At 42.5% G+C, this 21478-nt stretch overlaps 1 protein-coding gene across 3 annotated transcripts in view; it reads left to right on the plus strand.

The window, feature by feature from the left end:
* Positions 1-21478, plus strand: part of LOC118400883 (non-muscle caldesmon-like) — a 58353-nt gene that overhangs the window by 193 nt on the left and 36682 nt on the right. The window lies entirely within an intron of this gene.

Genomic DNA, 21478 nt, shown 5'->3' on the forward strand with positions numbered 1-21478 from the left:
CACGCGAGAATATGTGCCACAACTCAGTTGCCCTGATTTTGTGCGCATCCCATTTTCCAAAGAAATTCGAGGCTTTTTGCAAGCTAGGCTGCGGGTATAGTTCATACTATGAAATGAAACGATTGAACGAAATGTTCAATGTTTCCCATGTTTACTGTATGTTCTTTAAATTGATAATTGCAACACAGTTCTACTAGTTTATTGATTCAGTAGGGTAACGTTGGATAACTAGTACCCCTTAAGTACTATTTCCAATTGCTGCGGAAAAAAGCAAGGTTTGGTAAAACAATATATAATAAAATAAAAAAAAGTAGATGTCAAACAAACTATGAAGAAAAATAAGAGGGCCCCAACACACTCACCTTAAATTTGACTGCTTTATTAATTAAAAACGGATTACATTTATTTTATTTTATCTCTAAGCAAGTGGATTATTTCTCTTTAGGCTCCCCTAATGGTATACTTGTTCCACATGGTTGACTTATTCCACATTTTGTCCCACAGCCTGAATTCAAAACGAATTAAATATATTTAAGTTGGTAATTGATCATTGCTAGAAAGCCATTTTCGAGTCTTGCCATAGATGTTCAAGACAATTTAAGTCAAAACTGTAACTAGGCCACTCAGGAACATTCAGTGTCATCTTGGTAAGCAACTCCAGTGTATATTTGTTTAGGTTATTGTCCTGATGAAAGGGGAATTTGTCTCCCAGTGTCTGTTGGAAAGCAGACTGAACCTGGTTTTCCTTTAGGATTTTGCCTCTGCTTAGTTCTATTCTTAGTAATAATGGACTGTTTCTTTTTATCCTAAAAAAACTCCCCAGTCCTTGCCAATGACAAGCATACCCATAACATGATGCAGCCACCACCATGCTTGAAGGTATGAAGAGTGGTACTCAGTTACGTTTTGCCCCAAACATAACACTTTGTAATCGGGACATAAAGTTAATTTCTTTGCCACATTTCTGGCAGTTGTACTTTAGTGCCTTATTGCAAACAGTATGCATGTTTGGAATAGTTTGATTCTGTTCATGTTTCCTTCTTTTCACACCTTCTTTTCACTCTGTCATCTAGGTTAGTACTCTGTCATCTAGGTTAGTATTGTGGAGTAACTATAACTTTAGTTCAACAGCAATCAGAACAATCAATCCCTAATACATCAATTGCTTCACTCATAGTTATTAACATACTAAACTCAAATCAATCCTTCAGTTTTAAAAATCATTCAGTTTCCAAATCATAATCAAAAACCCAATTTAATTTTCCAACCAAAATTTAGAATGACATTGCTCAGTGATTCAAATTGGTCCTATCACTTAAAGTAAAAATAACCTCAATTTAACAACATTGGCAGAATGTACATTTATATTAACATCCAGTGTAATTATCCCATAATTCTACTATTAACTTTTTTTTATCATGATTATAATACAGAAATTAACCACACCTATCACATCCATTAAACTCTGTAACCGTTTTAAAGTTACCATTGGCCTCAGGTGAATTCCTGAGCAGTTTCCTTCCTCTCTGGCAACTGAGTTAGGAAGGACACCTGTATCCTTGTACTAACTGGGTGTATACACCACCCGAAGAGTAATAAATAACTTCACCATGCTCAAAGGGATATTCAAGTTTTTACCTATCCACCAATAGGTGTCCATCTTTGCGTGGCATTGGAAAACCTCCCTGGTCTTTGTGGTTGAATCTGTGTTTGAAATTCACTGCTCGACTGAGAGACCTTACAGATAATTGTATGTGTGGGCTTCAGAGATGAGGTAGTCATTAATAAATCATGTTAAACACATGCAACTTATTATGTGACTTGTTAAGCAATTTCTTTGCAATTTTAAATTCAGGCTGTAACACAACAAAAAGTGGAATAAGTCAAGGGGTGTCAATACTTTCTGAAGGCGCTGTGATATAAAAACATTTAAAGACATTTAATTAGATAATATTTATATACCTTTTTATAAAATACTAAATATGAAATCAACTTACCTCAGAATCATTTTATTAGATGAGACTAATTGAGCAAGAGTAGTGGCAGCCAGGGAAAGTTTGACACCGCTATATTGATTGTTATGACTAAATAATGCTTAATAATGACAAGGGAAATGATATAAATAGGGGAGGAGAGTTTTTGGTAGCAAGTTAAGAAACAACGAAGAAACGTTTATTTTCATATTCTTTAGATTCTCAAGATTTATTTGTCCCTTATTCAATCTGAATATACTTAGAGAAAGAATAAATGTACATCTTTTAAAACATCCATTTACCAAAGATGCTAACTGCATTCTGCATTCCCTTCGAAGGGAAGAAAGACCTAGGGCTGGATTCAAACAGTAGTGCTGAAGATCTGCATTGTAGCGCATTGTAGCGCGGTTGAAAGTCATTTTCAACTGAGTCGACATATGCAGCGTTTACCGTGAATGCAGTCTCAGCGAACGCGGAAACATTGCCTTTAAATTTAAATCACGCTATAACGCTGATCTTCTGCGCTACTGATTGATTCCAGGCCTTAGGCTATTTTAGCCTTGTAACTGCGCCGTGGTCTCGACTGCTAAACTAGATCACATGCCTCAGACACCTTGTGAATCATCAGAGACTCTTTGTTTTTGAAGCTTGGTTAGTAAGAACTCTTATTCCAGACATGATGATGAGCATGAAGCCAGTCTGGTGATATGAAAGCAGCCACAGACAGTCTCAACTTGTTTGAAGTATTTTCTTGGGCTTTAAAGACGTGTAATTGAAGGCCACTCTCTGCATTCATCACCCCAGTTATAGTCACGTGCACGTGCACACAGGCACACATTCACGCTCACACACACACACACACACACACACACACACAAAACCAAGTGGAGCCCATTGGAAATATGTGACCTGCAGTATAAAACGGGATGGCGAAAAGAAAGAAATGGTAAATCGAGCATTCCTCAATCATGAAGTAAGAGTAAGCTGAAACCCATGGATTTTGTTGATTTAAGTCTGTGCAAGTATGCCTTAAGTAGCCTAGCTTGCAGATGTTTCGCCAGCCAGTAACATAAAATCAAAAATACCTAGGAATTACACCATACAGTACCAGTCAAAAGTTTGGATACGCCTACTCATTCAAGGGTTTTTCTTTATTTGTACTATTTTCTACATTGTAGAATAATTGTGAAGACATCAACACTATGAAATACCACATGTAGAATCAGGTAGTAACCCCCCAAAAATGTGATTCTTCAAAGTAGCCACCATCTGCCTTGATGACAGCTTTGCACACTCTTGGCATTCTCTCAACCAGCTTCACCTGGAATGCTTTTCCAACAGTCTTGAAGGAGTTCCCACATATGCTGAGCACTTGTTGGTCGCTTTTCCTTCACTCTGCAGTCCAACTCATCCCAAACCACCTCAATTGGGTTGAGGTATGGGGATTGTTGAGGCCAGGTCATCTGATGCAGCACTCCATCACTCTCCTTCTTGGTCGAATAGACCTTACACAGACTGGATGTGTGTTGGGTCATTGTCCTGTTGAAAAATAAATGATAGTCCCACTAAGTGCAAACTAGATGGGATGGCGTATCGCCGCAGAATGCCGTGGTAGCCATGCTGGTTAAGTGTGCCTTGAATTCAAAGTAAATCACAGACAGTGTCACCAGCAAAGCACCCCCACACCATCACACCACCTCCTCAATGCTTCACGGTGGGAACCACACATGCGGAGATCATCCGTTCACATACTCTGCGTCTCACAAAGACATGGTGGTAGGAACCAAAAATCTCAAATTTGGACTCATCAGACCATCAAGGACAGATTTCCACCAGTCCAGTGCCTATTGCTCATGTTTCCTGGCCCAAGCAAGTCTCTTCTTATTATTGGTGTCCTTTAGTAGTGGTTTCATTGCAGCAATCTGACCATGAAGGCCTGATTCAAGAAGTCTCATCTGAACGGTTGATGTTGAGATGTGTCTGTTGAACTCTGTGATGCACTTATTTGGGCTGCAATTTCTGAGGCTGGTAACTCTAATGAACTTGTCCTCTGTAGCAGAGGTAACTCTGGGTCTTCCTTTCCTGTGGCGGTTCTCATGAGAGCTAGTTTCATCATAGCACTTGATGGTTTTTGCGACTGCACTTGAAGAAACGTTCAAGTTTCATGAAATGTATCCGGATTGACTGACCTTAATGTCTTAAAGTAATAATGGACTGTCGTTTATCTTTGCTTATTTGAACTGTTCTTGCCATAATACAGTATGGACTTGGTATTTTACCAAATATCTTCTGTATACCACCCCTCCATGATAGGCTCAAACGCATTAAGAAGGAAAGAAATTCCACAAATGAACTTTTAACAAGGCACGCATGTTAATTGAAATGCTCTCCAGGTGACTATTTCATGAAGCTGGTTGAGGGAATGTCAAGAGTGTGCATGTAGTGTATTTTTTCCCCCTCTCCTTGTGGATAAGAAGTTCTCACATCTGCTTTACCCAGCCCAGTGTGTGTGTGTGTGTGTGTGTGTGTGTGTGTGTGTGTGTGTGTGTGTGTGTGTGTGTGTGTGTGACCCAGGCAGCGAATACTATAATTTGACTTAACACTCTGTTTGTCATACATTAAGCAGACAACCTGCAGTGGAAAAGCTGTGTGCCGCAGAGTACATGCCAAGTCAGGCTCCTATTCCTTAGATGGTAGTGGTTATGGAGACCAAAGCCAGTGCCTCATTGTGTATGTGTGTGAGCCGTTGAGCCATCGTCTCCTGATGAACAATGAGCTTGTCTCCTGGGGACCAGGAATGGTTTCTGGCTACGACTATCTCTCTCTCTCCTATAGAAGATCATCCACTTTTCTAGTTAGTCAGTGACTGTGAGAAAGGGATTTGTGAATCTCATTGGAGAAAAATAGAGCACAAAGGCTGTCTCATTCTGATATATGTGTGTCTAGGTCTGTGTTTTTGTGTCTTAGTATTCTAACCTGTCTGTGTTAAAACGCTTGTCTCCTGTGTGCCATAAGACTGTGTAAAACCACTGAGCTAAAGCCAAGGCAGTTGCTCCAGGAGCTAAACCAAGACTTCAGGTTTCAGCTAAGGTTATCATGCGAGTGTGTTTCACCTCAGTGAAACTCTGAAGCTTCTCTCTTCAGCTTTTCTCACCAGTATTGGGAAAGGGGGATACCTAGTAAGTTTCAGAACTGATTGCATTAAACCGAAATGCGTCTTCAGTGTTTAACCCAACCACTCTGAATAACAGAGGTGCGGGGGGCTGCCTTAATTGACATCATCGGTGCACGGGGGGCAGTTGTTGGGGGTTAACTGTCTTGCTCAAGAGCAGAACAGCAGAGTTTTTCACCTTGCCGGCTTTGTGATTTCAATCAGCGACCTTAACCTCTGGGTTACCTGCTACCCACTGTCTCATTGTTTCACTGCCATAAGGTCAGCTTAAGAAATGTGAATTGAATTACATGTTTAGATAAGGATGAGATGCTGGCACCCCCCTTCCGTACGGAAAGCTGTACACGTTGTGTCTGCTTATTACTGTTTCTCGTCACCAGAGAAATTAAGATCATCCCGTTGTTTTATGGGAAAAAGTGCATTCAATCAAGTTAAGCGTTAAGTCAAGTTGAGCATGCATACAAACACAGCATTCAACTAAAACTCCAGACTTGATTCATGTATAGAGAGCAACATTGTATATTGCCAATAGTATCATGTTTCCTCTGTCAAAATCTGTAAAACCATTTAGCACAAATTAAGTTTATGATATTCTATCAACTGGCGTGGCAGGGTGTGAAAGCTGATGTGAAAGGCAAACACCCGACACATCGTATCAATAGGGTTAAAGGGATACTCTAGATTTTGGCAATGAAACCCTTTATCTAATTCTCCAGAGTCAGATGAACTCGTGGATACCATTTTTACTAGCTTTAACACAAGCACCTGAAGTCTATGGTAACTGATAACATGTTAGTAGATACCATAGACTTCTAGTCATTGCGCAAATGCTAGTTAGCATGGGTTCACGAAACTACCTCTAACTTCCTTCATACATAAACAAAATGGTATCGAAGAGTTCATCTAACTCTGTGGAAGTAGATAAATGGCATCATTGCCAAAATCCTTTAACCCACTTGTTGGGAACTGTAACGTGTCTTATATAGCGAGCGTCACTACACTGCCCTCTCCGAACGGGAAGGCACGTCCCCGTGCTTCGACTACTCGATGGCCTAATAGCCTCCATCCCACTTCTGACACCAGTGCAGCAAACAGCAAAGCAGGGTAGTGAACCCAGGTCGCTGGCGTCAATTCCCACCCACTTGGTGGGAATTGTAACATGGCTTATATAGCGAGGATCGCTACAATATTATCATCTTTAGAAATGTAATAAGGATGCTGTCCTATAATACACATAATGTACAGTATAGAGGTCGACCGATTATGATTTTTCAACGCCGTTACCGATATCGATTATTGGAGGACCAAAAAAGCCAATACCGATTAAATCGGACAATTTTTAAAATGTATTTGTAATAATGACAATTACAACAACACTGAATGAACACGTATTTTAACGTAATATCAATAAAATCAATTTAGCCTCAAATAAATAATGAAACATGTTCAATTTGGTTTAAATAATGCAAAAACAAAGTGTTGGAGAAGAAAGTAAAAGTGCAATATGTGCCATGTAAGAAAGCTAACGTTTAAGTTCCTTGCTCAGAACATGAGAACATGAAAGCTGGTGGTTCCTTTTAACATGAGTCTTCAATATTCCCTGGTAAGAAGTTTTAGGTTGTAGTTATTATAGGAATTATAGGACTATTTCTCACTATACGATTTGTATTTCATATACCTTTGACTATTGGATGTTCTTATAGGCACTTTAGTATTGCCAGTGTAACAGTATAGCTTCTGTCCCTCTCCTCGCTCCTCTCTGGGATCGAACCAGGAACACAACGACAACAGCCACACTCAAAGCAGCGTTACCCATGCAGAGCAAGGGGAACAACCACTCCAAGTCTCAGAGTGAGTGACGTTTGTAACGGTATTAGCTCGCACCCCGCTAACTAGCTAGCCATTTCACATTGGCTACACCAGCCTCATCTCGGGAGTTCATAGGCTTGAAGTCATAAACAGCGCAATGCTTGACGCACAGCGAAGAGCAGCTGGCAAAACGCACAAAAGTGCTGTTTGAATGAATGCTTACGAGCCTGCTGCTGCCTACCACCGCTCAGTCAGATACTTGTATGCTCAGTCAGATTATATGCAACGCAGGACACGCTAGATAAATTAGTAATATCATCAACCATGTGTAGTTAACTAGTGATTATGATTGTTTGATTGTTTTTTTATAAGTTAAGTTTAATGCTAGCTAGCAACTTACCTTGGCTTACTGCATTCACGTGACAGGCAGTCTCCTTGTGGAGTGCAATGAGAGGCAGGTGGTTAGAGCGTTGGACGAGTTAACTGTAAGGTTGCAAGATTGAATCCCCCGACCTGACAAAGTAAAACATCAGTCGTTCTGCACCTGAACGAGACAGTTAACCCACCGTTCCTAGGCCATCATTGAAAATAAGAATGTGTTCTTAACTGACTTGCCTAGTTAAAGATTTTTTTAAAAAAAAGTCCAAAAATACAGATGTACAATTGTTATGAAAACTTGAAATCGGTCCTAATTAATCGGCCATTCCGATTAATCTGTCGACCTCTACTTTAGACCAGATACCAATGGGCACTCGGCCCTGTTCAAAAGAAGTGTACTATAGGGTGTAATTCTAGACCCAGCATAGAAAAACACGCAAATTAGCTGCCCCAGAATCTCACCAGACACATGATTATGAAGGCAAAAAACAATGCTGTACTGCATGCTGCTCGGATGTGAGGTTGTGTCAAAATGAAGGATTTAGGGCTAGAGGACTTGATCAGGATGGACAGATTGGACACTGCCTGCAACACTGTAGTGGATTCAGCACAAAAGCTCTAACAGGATAACTGATCAGTGGAGGCTGGTGGGAGGAGCTATAGGAGGATGGGCTCATTGAAATGGCTGGAATGGATTAAATGGAACATTTTCAAACACATCTGTTACACACGCCTCTATGAAGAGGGAACGCAACACCCTGCTACAACTAAACTCTCCGTGAAGAGGAAAAAAAGGTATGGACTGTAGGTGCGAGTAAGAATGACAACAGACAGAATGTGGTACCGTTTACGAGGACTTTATTCCTTCACACTGTAATATGGGGAAAAGGGGCTGGACAGAACCAAAGCAAAGAAAGTAAATCCCAAAGCCCCCCCCCTCCTATCTTACCTGCCTACCCACTACTTACCTAATATAGCACCACCTGGTGCCCTAACCAAAATACAAGGGGCTGGTCCACCCAGGTCTTACCTAGTGTGCCTAGACAGCAAATATGCTACGGGTATATGTATGCCCGCAGGCCTCTTGCCTAAGCACTCCCTAGGTGCCTTCCCCTTCCCCCCTAGGAACAAATTAAACAGAATATTAAACAATTTCACTAACAAACTAAGAAACAAAGGACATCAATCTGAGCAACAAACTCACAAAACATACCAACTCTCAGCAATGAACTCCCAGCAAAATCAACCTCTATCAAAATCTCTCTAGCAAAATCTCTAGCAATGACCTCCCAGCAAATCTCTCTAGCAATGACCTCCCAGCAAAATCTCTAGCAAAATCTCTCTAGCAAAATCTCTCTAGCAAAATCTCTAGCAAAATCTCTAGCAATGACCTCCCAGCAAAATCTCTAGCAAAATCTCTCTAGCAAAACCTCTCTAGCAAAGACCTCCCAGCAAAGACCTCCCAGCAAAGACCTCCCAGCAAAGACCTCCCAGCAAATCTCTCTAGCAATGACCTCCCAGCAAATCTCTCTAGCAATGACCTCCCAGCAAATCTCTCTAGCAATGACCTCCCAGCAAATCTCTCTAGCAAATCTACCTCCAGCAAGATCTCTCTCCTGAACAGAACACTGGCTTTTAAATAGCTTCAGAATGAATGTGTAACTGGAGACAGCTGAGTCTTGACGAGGGGGCGGGGTCAGCTCTCCAATTAGCCATGGAGTCGACTAATCAGCTGCTTGAGGGATTTCAGGAAGCCATTTCCTGAAATAAACACATGCAAATACACAAACTACAACACATAAACTGGGGAACGTAACAACATCAAACTTATGGAAACCACATGTTTGACTCCTTTCCAATCATTCCATTCCAACCACTACAAATCGCCCGTCGTCCTATCGGCCAAATCAGTGTCCAAAAATACCGATTTCCAATTGTTATGAAAACTTGAAATCGGCCCCAATTAATCGGCCATTCCGATTAATCGGTCGACCTCTAGTAGAGTATGCTAAATACATCGGGCTCCTCAGTGGCGCGGCGGCTTAAGGCACTGCATCTCAGTGCTAGAGGCATCATTACAGATGCTGGTTCGATACCAGGCTGTACCACAACCAGCTGTGAGTCCCATAGGGCGGGGCCCAGTGTCATCTGGGTTAGGGTTTGGCCAGGGTAGGCCGTCATTGTAATTAAGAATTTGCTCTTAACTGACTTGCCTTGTTAAATAAAAAACATTGGTGACCCTTTACCATTTAAAGCATGAATGAAAATGTAGTGGTTTCAGATTGTCTGGAACTAATTTTTAGCCTCATAGTCAGCGATTGACGACTATATCATGACAACATCTATAAACAGTAATGTGATGTCTGATCATGCCTGGTGCATGAACCTGTCAGAGAACAGTGGTGGGCTGTGGTGGGCTGTCAGTAGAATAGAAAGTTGTCTATAATTCTATTAAGCAATGGCATAGATGTGACATTGAATGGGAAAGGAAATGGTTATCCACAGGGGCAAATTACAGGGGGGTAGTCTAATCTTAGGGAGATTAGAGTGATTAGAGTGAGTTATTTCACCTTTATTTAACCGGGTAGGCCAGTTGAGAACAAGTTCTCATTTACAACTGCGACCTGGCCGAGATAAAGCAAAGCAGTGGGACACAAACAACAGAGTTACACATCAGATAAACAAACGCACAGTCAATAACACAATAGATAAATCTATATACACAGTGTGTGCAAATGTAGTAAGATTAGGGAGCTTTCCAATATTTAGGGATTTCAGACGATACGAAAGAGAGGTTGAACAGGCTAGTAATAGGGGTTGCAACAATTGCGGCGGATAATTTTAGAAAAGAGAGGGTCCAGATTGTCTAGCCCAGCTGATTTGTAAGGGTCCAGATTTTGCAGCTCTTTCAGAACATCAGCTATCTGGATTTGGGTGAAGGAGAAATGGGGAGGCTTGGGCATGTTGCTGTGTGGGGGTGCAGAGCTGTTGACCGGGGTCGGGGTAGCCAGGTGGAAAGCATGGCCAGAGAAATGCTTCTTGAAATTCTTGAATATCGTAGATTTATCGGTGGTGACATTGTTTCCTAGCCTCAGTGCAGTGGGCAGCTGGGAGGAGGTGCTCTTATTCTCCATGGACTTTACAGTGTCCCAGAACTTTTTGGAGTTTGTGCTACAGTATGCAAATGTATAATTTTTAAAGCTAGCCTTTTCTTTCCTAACTGCCTGTGTATATTGGTTCCTAACTTCCCTGAAAAGTAGCATATCACGGGTGCTATTTACGGGCTACTGCTGATGCAGTACGCCACAGGATGTTTTTGTGCTGGTCAAGGGCAGTCAAGTCTGGAGTGAACCAAGGGCTATATGTGTTCTTAGTTCCACATTTTTTAAATGGGGCATGCTTATTTACGTTGGTGAGGAAAGCACTTTTTAAGAATAACCAGGCATCCTCTACTGACAGAATGAGGTCAATATCCTTCCAGGATTCCCGGGCCAGGTCGATTAGAAAGACCTGCTCGCTGAAAAGTTTTAGGGAGCGTTTGACAGTGATGAGGGGTGGTCGTTTGACCGCTGACCCATTGCGGATGCAGGCAATGAGGCAGTGATCGCTGAGATCCTGGTTGAAGACAGCAGAGGTGTATTTAGAGGGCAGGTTGGTCAGGACGATATCCATGAGGGTGCCCATGTTTACGGATTTAGGGTTGTACCTGGTACGTTCCATGATAATTTGTGTGAGATTGAGGGCATCTATCTTAGATTGTAGGACGGCCGGGGTGTTAAGCATATCCCAGTTTAGGTCACCTAACAGTACAAACTCTGAAGTTAAATGAGGGGCAATTAATTCACATATGGTTTCCAGGGCACAGCTGTGGGCTGAGGGGGTCTATAACAAGTGGCAACAGACTTATTTCTGTTGCATATTATATCTGTTACTTATTCCAGACTTATTTCTGGAAATTTGGATTTTTAAAAGTAGAAGCTCGAACTGTTTGGGCACAGACCTGGATAGCATGACAGAACTCTGCAGAATATCTCTGCAGTAGATTGCAACACCACCCCCTTTGGTAGTTCAATCTTGGCGGAAATCGTTGTTGTTAGGGATGGAAATGTCAGAATTTTTGTGGCCTTCTTAAGCCAGGATTTAGACACGGCTAGGACATCAGGGTTGGTGGAGTATGCTAAAGCAGTGAATAAAACAAACTCAGGGAGAAGAATTCTGATACTAACATGCAGGAAACCAGAAATCAACAAATGATAGTGTCTGGGGAATAGGAGTGGTACTTGGGGCTGCAGGGCCTGGGTTAACCTCTACATCACCAGAGGAACAGAGGAGGAGTAGGATAAGGGGACGGCTAAAGGCTATAAGAACTGGTCGTCTAGTGCGTTGGCGACAGAGAATAAAGGGGGCAGACTTCTGGGCGTGGTAGAATAGATTCAGGGCATAATGTACAGACAGTATGGTAGGATGTACAGTGGAGGTAAACCTAGGCGTTGAGTGACGATGAGAGAGGTTTTGTCTCTGGAGGCACCAGTTAAGCCAGGTGAGATCTCTCCATGTGTGTGGGGTGGGACAAAAGAGGCATTTTGAGCGGGACTGAGGGCTCTACAGTGAAATAAAACAAAATAACTTGTCAAGACAGCAGTATACAAAGCATATTGACATTAGAGAGAGGCATAAAGCAATCACAGGTGTTGACCTGAAGAGCTAAGACAACAACGGGTAAATGGTGATGAATGGGCAGAGTGGGTCAGTTAGGTACATACATGACCCGAGTTCAAAGCTGGGGCCGACAGGTAAACAAAATGATGTGTTATTGAAACAATCCAGGGGGCATTAGCTGTGTAGCCGAGTGATCATGGGGTCAAAAGAGCAGCAATAGGTGAGTCAGGGTGCCGTTTGGTAGTCACTACGACGCTAAGCGAGCAGGAGACACAGCGTTCAGAAAAGCTAGCGGGCCGGGGCCAGTAGATGGTTCTTCGGCGACATCGTTACAGAATAGCCTGTTGAGACCACATCGGGCGATCACGTCGGCAGTCCAGTCGTGATGGATCGGCGGGGTTCCGTGTTGACAATAAAGGGTCCAGGCCAGTTGGAAAAGGAGGTATTGTAGCCCTAGAATTAGCTGGTACATGGGCCTAGCTGGAAAATGGTGTCATTCATCAGACATATTTTTACCATCAGTGCACTTATACCACATATAAATAGAATAACTGTCCCTTCTAGTTTTGCTATGTTAGAAACATAGAAAGGCCACCATGTCCCAGACAGATGTCTATTAGCAGACATGACTAAATCACTAGGATACTAGAATCAACTGAATGTGCTGGCATGAAAAGAAGCCCTGAATTCTGTGATTTCTCGCTTCCCCCATGGGTGACATCACAGTAAGACTCAGAACAGATTATGTGATGGATAGGGATACAGAAATAGATTCAGGAGCCCCTAAGGTCCCTTTGGAACAGAAAAGGACGTGGTAGATACTGTAGATGTTTCATTTGCACAGTCAGATATGTCATCCATTACTTATGACCTAATTAGGCCGACTTTCTTTTATTTACTCTACCTTCTTTCCTCTCCTGCAGCTTGTAGACACACAATGGCTATTAGCATTATGGAAAACTGATTCTTTGATCATCACGGAAACAAAAGTTGTTCCTGGATCCCATCTTGTCTCTGGCTAGCTGGGCTGTGTCCCAAATGTCACCCTATTCCCTACATAGTGCATTCGTTTTGACCAGAGGCCTAGGGGAATAGTGTGCCATTTGGGACACAGCCCGTGTCTCTGGATAGCAGCAGCAAGCAGGTATTTGCTAGGGTAAACCATGGTTTCTGTATTCTGTTCCTGTTCATTCCCAGCTACGCTAGCTACTACGACACAACTACCATCAACTAACATCGCCTCCTGTGTCTGTGTGCTTCCTTAAAAGGAGGAACAGTACCGACGCCTTCTCAGTTGATGTGATGTGGTTGGAACAGGGAGTACACACATAGCTTCAGCTATTTTTATTAGTTTAGACTTGATGGTGACGCCAAGGGAAACTCCAACGCAAGTATTTGAATGGAGCCTCAGCCTGCTATCTGGACACCAATGTCACAAGACTCATTAGGAGTGGGAGGCAGAGCTCAGTTTTCTGTTCCGTTCCAGCAAATGTCCCAGTCCCTGTGAGTGTGTGAGTGTGTGTTTGAGTGTGTCCCAGTTGTAAAGGTCAATCAATGGCAACCCAACATCATCGTCACAGGCAACACAGGCTAATGACTGATATACACACTCAAGCTCAGCTGCAGCTGGTCTTTAAGGGTAGACTTATTTTGTTGAGAGGAAACTTTGTCAGTTTTGAGTGAGTGAGTGACAGTTGTGAAAGTAGAAAAGCCAGGTGGAGAGATCACTGATTACTTCAAGAGATCTCAACAAAAATGGAGAGTTCCCTACAGAGCATTGTCTGATGAGGGTCTGTTTAGACCAAAACAACAAACTATGTTTAATCCTAATGTCAATTGAATTGTTTGTATAATGGAGAGGGTCGCACCTCACCTTCTTATGCAGTTCCCTGCGTGGAAGCGTTCCCACTCCAGGGCACATGGACCTTTAAAGTTGGCTGTATCACCAGATTTTTTTTATCAACTACTGTAACTGTACACAAATCTGCTCAAACTGAGTCACCACACATCCCCGATTCCCTGAAGGTCATCACTACACTACATCTCATAACCTTTTTGGAGTTTGTGTCCTGGATTAAGGACAGTACCATATTTGGTCACGTGGGACAACACTTGTAAGCAGCTGCGCTTTCTTGATCGATTGCAAACGCCTCTTTGCCATGTTTATCTAGTATCTATTAGTCTCTATCCTCTTCTTTATTAATAAGGGTTTCAATGGTCGAAAACGAGTTCAATTTGAATTGTTATTCTTTATCGTTTAACTAAGGGGGCTCTGCTCTCGGATTCTGTGGTAGTGAAGGGAACTCCTCTTGTCTGAACGTTCTAAGGACTTCTATTTGAAGGCAAGGTTGTAGTTCACCGTGTAGGAGAGACAACCCCACTCACAGTGTAGCTGAACAGCCTCTACTTCTTCCCCTGGATATTTCCTGATGTGATTTGTGGGTTTAGTCCTTTCATTTATTTATTTTTTGACCCTTTTTTAACGAGGCAAGTCAGTTAAGAACAAATTCTTGACAGCCTAGGAACAGTGGGTTAACTGCCTGTTCAAGGGCAGAACGACAGATTTGTACCTTGTCAGCTCGGGGGTTTGAACTTGCAACCTTCCGGTTACTAATCCAACGCTCTAACCACTAGGCTACTCTGCCACCGCTAAGGCAAACTAAGCATTTAAATAGGGAAAAGGCACATCATGTTTTACTGTGCCTCTCTTTGATGTTGCTGATTGATAAAGTTGTAGACATGCCTGTAGTCATGCTGTGGACAAGCAATTATTTTATCTAGTTGAGTCGTTACATGTCCAGACAGTATCTAAATAGCACATGGGGCATATATCAAAAAGGAATGTATGAAGACAGACATAAGGAAGTGCTACGTGTTGATCTAATTATGCATCTTGTAGTGGGACATCCAGACTGCCTTCAACGTCTAAGAAGCCGGACTATAGCTATGATTGTGACCTAGAAACGTAATCTAGAAACGTAATCTAGAAACTTAATTTTCACTTGTTGGCTTTTGTAGCGTACAGAACTATGTGATTAAAAAAAAAAAAAATTCTCCCCAACTTCGTGATACCCAATTGGTAGTTACAGTCTTGTCCCATTGCTGCAACTCCCGTACCGACTCGGGAGAGGCGAAGGTCGAGGGCCACGCGCGTCTATTACGTCTCTTTGTAATATGAGGAGACTTTGAAATCAGACGAAGGCCTTCGGGTCAAAATGTTGCACTCAATAAAAATGTGGGAGCCTTCCAGTGTGCTGGTATCTATCTTTCTTTTGAGACGTTTGAAACAGAGCATTGCCCATCAATCGCACTAAGCCCAGGTAACATCATTCAGGATTTGATTATGACTCAGCAAGCTATGCCAGGAATATGCACCATTGTCTGGGAATGCAGAACTCTTCCTTTTCATCTTCTTTGACATGAAAACACAATAAACACATAATATATCCAATAACTCATTCTTAAAATTGCTCAGAAACCTAACATGCTATTGGTTCACAGATGGACCCGATGAACTCCAGGAGTATTTTTTCGATTCCTTTGTTGCAGTGGCTTGTATTACTGGCTGTATTATGGTTGTTGAATGTTTTCCCAGTGTGATGCTGATGGAAGGTAACTAAATAATTCTCGAACAATACATTTCGATGAGGAGCAGGTAAACTGTCAGCGGGTTGAGACGGGGCAGATGTTTTTTTGTTTACATTTTTTCGTGTGACTCAAGCACCGATAGCACACGATTCATGACACTTCTGTATACACACACCTAACAGGTCAACACACCGACTCAAAACCAGAAGCTTTTCCAAAGTTTTGTCTCAGATCTTTTGTTGTCGTCATTTGCTCTTACTCAGCAACAAACTGACATGCACCCAGTTGTCCCTGTCACTTTTTATTTTATTTGATAGAAGATTTCAATACACACATACACAAACGACGATGTCATACAAACATCAACTACATCACACCGGCCCAGACCCACTAGCCCTCACCTCTGTTTTTCTACTTCTGACAGCATAGCGAGGTGTATTTATATGAATTGCATTTCGATATTCGTGAATGCTGCATGGTCAGTGTCATGGCTGTGAATGTTTGACAGATAGCCAGTGACATGAGAGCAGCCAGAGCGAGCCCATGAAGGTCAGAGAGAGAGAGAGAGAGAGAGAGAGAGAGAGAGAGAGAGTCGGAGAGGGAAATAGAGAGGAAGATGTAGTCGATACAGTTAAAAGAAAGAGAGCGCGAGAGGGAGAGATTCAGCGAGAGAGAGAGTCCAGCTCAAACTCTGGTCCAGGTCCAGTTGTCTTTTTCATGACTTTGCAGCAGGCCACAGAAAGAAGTGAGAGAGTGACGGAGAGGGATAGAGAGTCTAGGAAGAGAGAGAGAGAGAGAGAGAGAGAGAGAGGGAGAGAGACCCATGCCCACAAACTGAACGCGCTCCAGATGTGTACATTTCAATGTGTCCCCAGCCCCCGTCATGTGGAAGTGATTTGTGGATTTGATTCAAGTGGTACGAAGGACTGGACATAACATGGGAAGTCTATTAGATGATGTTCCCAGTCCCACGCATAAACGAAGAGATTATTATGGGACTCAATTACAGGTGTATATGAACTCCGTTTTTTTTTTGAGGTTTCTCGGAGACGGAAAGGTGGACAATGTGTAAAGACGTCTGTCTGTACTGTATGTGATTGAGAACAGCTGATTAACATTGCTCTGTTTCCATAGCATTGGGTTTTGCATGATGTGTCAGTACTGTTGGAGAGAAACGACCAGTTGTAACTGCGAATCAGAGCGAGTTCCACTCCTGACCGCCAAAGCAAGAGTTGAGAGTCTTCAACTCTTCACATGTAGAGTAGCCTCTCCCCTTCCATCCATCCTAGCCTGGTATTTAAACCCTTTGCTGGAACCAGGCCAACCCAAACAGGCCTGCAGCTCCAGTAAAAGTAGCAGTGGCGTCAGGCTCCCTGACATGTATGAGGGCTGGTTACCCCGACATATATGAGTTACCCTGCCGGTGGGTCAGTGTGTGGTCACTTCCCAAATGGAACCCTATTCTTATATGGGCATTTCCATGTAAAAGGACCCACATTTCTTTAGGAGCATATCAAATTTGGTGTCAAATGAAGGATAAGAGTCTATATTTTTGAAGACAATAAATGTGTTTCGAAACCATTCTCCTTCGTAAGAATTAGGAACAAGCAAAAGCTTTCATTTCTGGTCACACAAATGGAAAGGGGTTCTTAAAAAAACAACTACTAGAAAAAGTCTTAAAACGGTATTAGAAATGTATCAAAACACAATCATGTTGACATAAAGGGCCCCTGTCAATTAATATCAACATTTAGATTTAGTTTTGCAGAAATGATTTACCTTCTGTAAGTTTAAGACATTTTGCGTAGTGTCTTGGCATTCTGTTACCAAAAACCCACATACAGTATCTTTAAGATATTTTCTCATTTCTCTCCCTCATGTAGGAGGATTATGAAAGTTCACAGAAGTAATAAGTAAAGGTATACCTAACAATTAGTTGTAGTGTTTTTACTGATCACAGTTTTGTTTATGAATTATGAAGTGATTCAAATGAACAGCACAGTACAGTAGAGAACAGTAGAGTACAGCACAGTAGAGTACAGCACAGTAGAGTACAGCACAGTAGAGTACAGCACAGTAGAGTACAGCACAGTACAGTACAGCACAGTAGAGTACAGCACAGTAGAGTAGAGAACAGCACAGTACAGCACAGTAGAGTACAGCACAGTACAGTAGAGAACAGTACAGTACAGCACAGTACAGTACAGCACAGTACAGTACAGCACAGTAGAGTACAGTACAGTAGAGAACAGCACAGTAGAGTACAGCACAGTACAGTAGAGTACAGTAGAGTACAGCACAGTAGAGTACAGCACAGTAGAGTACAGTACAGTAGAGAACAGCACAGTAGAGTACAGCACAGTACAGTAGAGTACAGCACAGTACAGTAGAGTACAGTACAGTACAGTAGAGTACAGTACAGTACAGTACAGCACAGTAGAGTACAGTACAGTACAGCACAGTAGAGAACAGACAAGTACAGTACAGCACAGTACAGCACAGTACAGTACAGCACAGTACAGTAGAGAACAGCACAGTAACTCAAGGTGTCATGTCATAGCTGACACCCCATTCATTCTGCAGACATCTTTGAATTTTAAGTAGAATTGGAGTAGAGATTTAACAGAGTTTTTGGAAAATGTGGTCACATAAAAAACTTAAAAAGACATAATACATTTTTTAAAAAGATGATAAATTGCATCTGCCCTGTTCCTCAAGTAAATATATTTTAGTAAAAATGTCAGTGGCAATTGTTAAAAGTTAACTTCTGCATATACTGTAGGTGTATGATTTGTTAAACTTTGCAATCAATGGTATTTGCTTGGCATACATTTTAAAGTGAAAAAGTGAGTCACTCGGTTACTGTGGAATTGGTCAAAAGGCCCTGGTCAAAAGTAGTGAACTATATAGGGAATAGGGTGTCATTCAGGATTCAAGTTGTGTCTGCAGGGTTGCGCCGCCTCACTTCACAGAAGCACAGCAAATGATTTGTCACACCCTGGACATAGTTGGTCCACTGCACAGATGGTGAGCTCAACTCCGCTGCCCCTGGGAGACTGGTCATTACCCAGGCGTAGGGCTGTAACCCCCGTCCATACCTACCGCGCCTCCCGACGCCATCCAGTGGTACTGGTGTGGGCTAGCCTGGCTCGAAGCCCCCTCCCTACCTGCCTTAGTCAGTCCCATTCCCCCCCTTCCTCCCCATTGGATTCCATCATGACCAATTTCACTGTAGGCTGCTCGATGGTGAGAGATTTTGACCTGCCTACAGTCTGTGGACCGGCTAAGGTGCAATGTCACCCAGATGCCCGTGTCTGAGACATCAACTCCCTTCTGCCAACAGTTCTGGCCAATTACGGTAATATTGGCACCATCGTCACTCACGTTGGGTTTAACGACATTCACTTTAGGCGATACTTGGAACATCGAAGGGGTTTGGAACGTTTCAGCCCCCACGATGCCCTAAACGAGTACCTCAAGGACCTTTGCAATAACAAGATTGTTTCCTTTTGTGACAAATTTGATTTGCTCTGGGAGCACCCAGCGCTTTCTAAAAGAGAAGGGGTTCACCCTAACCGCAGGGGTTACCGGATTATTTCCAGCGGCATTGGGCTTTTGCTCATAAACATAGCTGATTCAAATAATCAACTCATCATCAAGCGTGGATTATTTGAATCAGCAGTGTAGTGCTAGGGCAAAAAAACTAAACGTGTACCCCTTGAGTTTGGGAAACGCTGCTTTAGATGCTGTGACATCCTGTGTGAAGATTGGGCTTGGGTGATCAGGTGACTTTAAACTTGCTATTGGTCAATGGTGGTTGGAAAAAGTTACACCTTCAGATATTATAAATGGAATGAAATCCCTTTGTTCAATCTCTTATCGTGTATCACGTCATTGGAGGAAGGTGGTGTGATCAATTCTCATTTCCTCTGCTCCTAGGCATCTCTTTATTCATGATTTTTCTTATAAGTTAACCTTATGGTCTATTTGCCTAGAATAATGACTGGCAATGCTTGTTAATGCCTTGTAACATAACCTTCATGCCTGGTATGTGATTTAATTCATTTTACAATGTCATTAAATATCTGCTTTTAAGTATTCCACTCAGACCAATTCTTCCATCGTCAAAATCAAAGAATAATAATTGTGTCCTTCAAACTTGGCTTTCATCAAATAATCCTCCATTTGCAGTAATTACAGCCTTGCAGACCTTTGGCATTCTAGTTGTTAATTTGTTGAAGTAATCTGAAGTGATTTCACCCCATGCTTCCTGAAGTACCTCCCAAAAATTGGATTGGCTTGATGGGCACTTCTTACGTACCATACGGTCAAGCTGCTCCCAGAACAGCTCAATAGGGTTGAGATCCGGTGACTGTGCAGGCCACTCTATTATAGACAGAATAGCCTCCCACTCCTCTTTCTATTCTGGTTAGAGACAGTTTGCGCTGTCCTGTGAAGGGAGTAGTAACCAGCGTTGTACAAGAATAGACTGACAAGTTTCAGAAGAAAGTTATTTGTTTCTGGACATTTTGAGCCTGTAATTGAACCCACAAATGCTGACGCTCCAGATACTCAACTAGTCTAAAGAAGGCCAGTTTTATTGCTTCTTTAATCAGACAACAGTTTTCAGCTGTGCTAACGTAATTGAAAAAGGGTTTTCTAATGATCAATTAGCCTTTTAAAATGATAAACTTGGATTCGCTAACACAACGTGCCATTGGAACACGGGAGTGATGGTTGCTGATAATGGGCCTCTGTACTCCTATGTAGATATTCCATTAAAAGTCAGCCGTTTCCAGCTACAATAGTCATTTACAACATTAACAATGTCGACACTGTATTTCTAATAAATTTGATGTCATTTTAATGGACAAAAAATGTGCTTTTCTTTCAAAAACAAGGACATTTCTAAGTGACCCCAAACCTTTGAACGGTAGTGTGTGTATATATATATATATGATGGGATGCATAGACATTATGGACAATAGTATATCTGAAGAATACGTAGGATAGAATGGTATACAGTATCTACAATAGTTAAATAGGATAGGCCATGACTAGAATACAGTATATATACATATGAAGTGGGTAAAACAGTATGTAAACATTTTTAAAAAAGACCAGTGTTCCATGTCTATGTACATAGGCAGCAACCTCTAAGGTGCGGGGTTGAGTAACCAGGTGGAAGTTGGCTAGTGACAGTGACTAAAGTTCATGGCAGGGTACTGGGCAGAGGCCGGCTAGTGGTGACTATTTAACATTCTGATAGCCTTGAGATGTAAGCTGTTTTTCAGTCTCTTGGTCTCAGCTTTGATGCACCTGTACTGACCTCACCTTCTGGATGGTAGCGGGGTGAACAGGCCGTGGCTCAGGTCCTTGATGATCTTTTTGGCCTTCCTGTGACATTGGGTGCTGTAGATGTCCCAGAGGGCAGGCAGTGTGCTGTTGCTGTAGCAGGCAATGATACAACCCGACAGGATGCTCTCAATGGTGCATCTCTAAAAGTTTGAGGGTCTTAGGGGCCAAGCTGAATTTCTTCAGCCTGCTAGGGTTGAAGAGGGGCTGTTGCAACTTCTTCATGACACTCTCTGTGTGGGTGGAACATTTCAGATGATCAGCGATGTGTACGCCAAGGAACTTGAAGCTTTTGAACTTCTCCACTGTGGCCCCGTCGATGCGGACAGGGGGCGTTCTCCCTCTGCTGTCTCCTGAGTCCACGATCAGCTCCTTCATTTTGTTGATGCTGAGGGAGAGGGCCCTCACCTCCACCTGTGTCGTCTGCAAACTTGATGATTGAGTTGGAGACGTGCCTGGCCACACAGTCATGGGTAAACAGAGAGTACAGGATGGGGCTGAGCACGCACCCTTGTAGGGCCCCTGTGTTGACGATCAGCGTAGT

Source organism: Oncorhynchus keta, chromosome 22 (genome assembly GCF_023373465.1).
Source record: "Oncorhynchus keta strain PuntledgeMale-10-30-2019 chromosome 22, Oket_V2, whole genome shotgun sequence".
Lineage (NCBI taxonomy): Eukaryota > Metazoa > Chordata > Actinopteri > Salmoniformes > Salmonidae > Oncorhynchus > Oncorhynchus keta.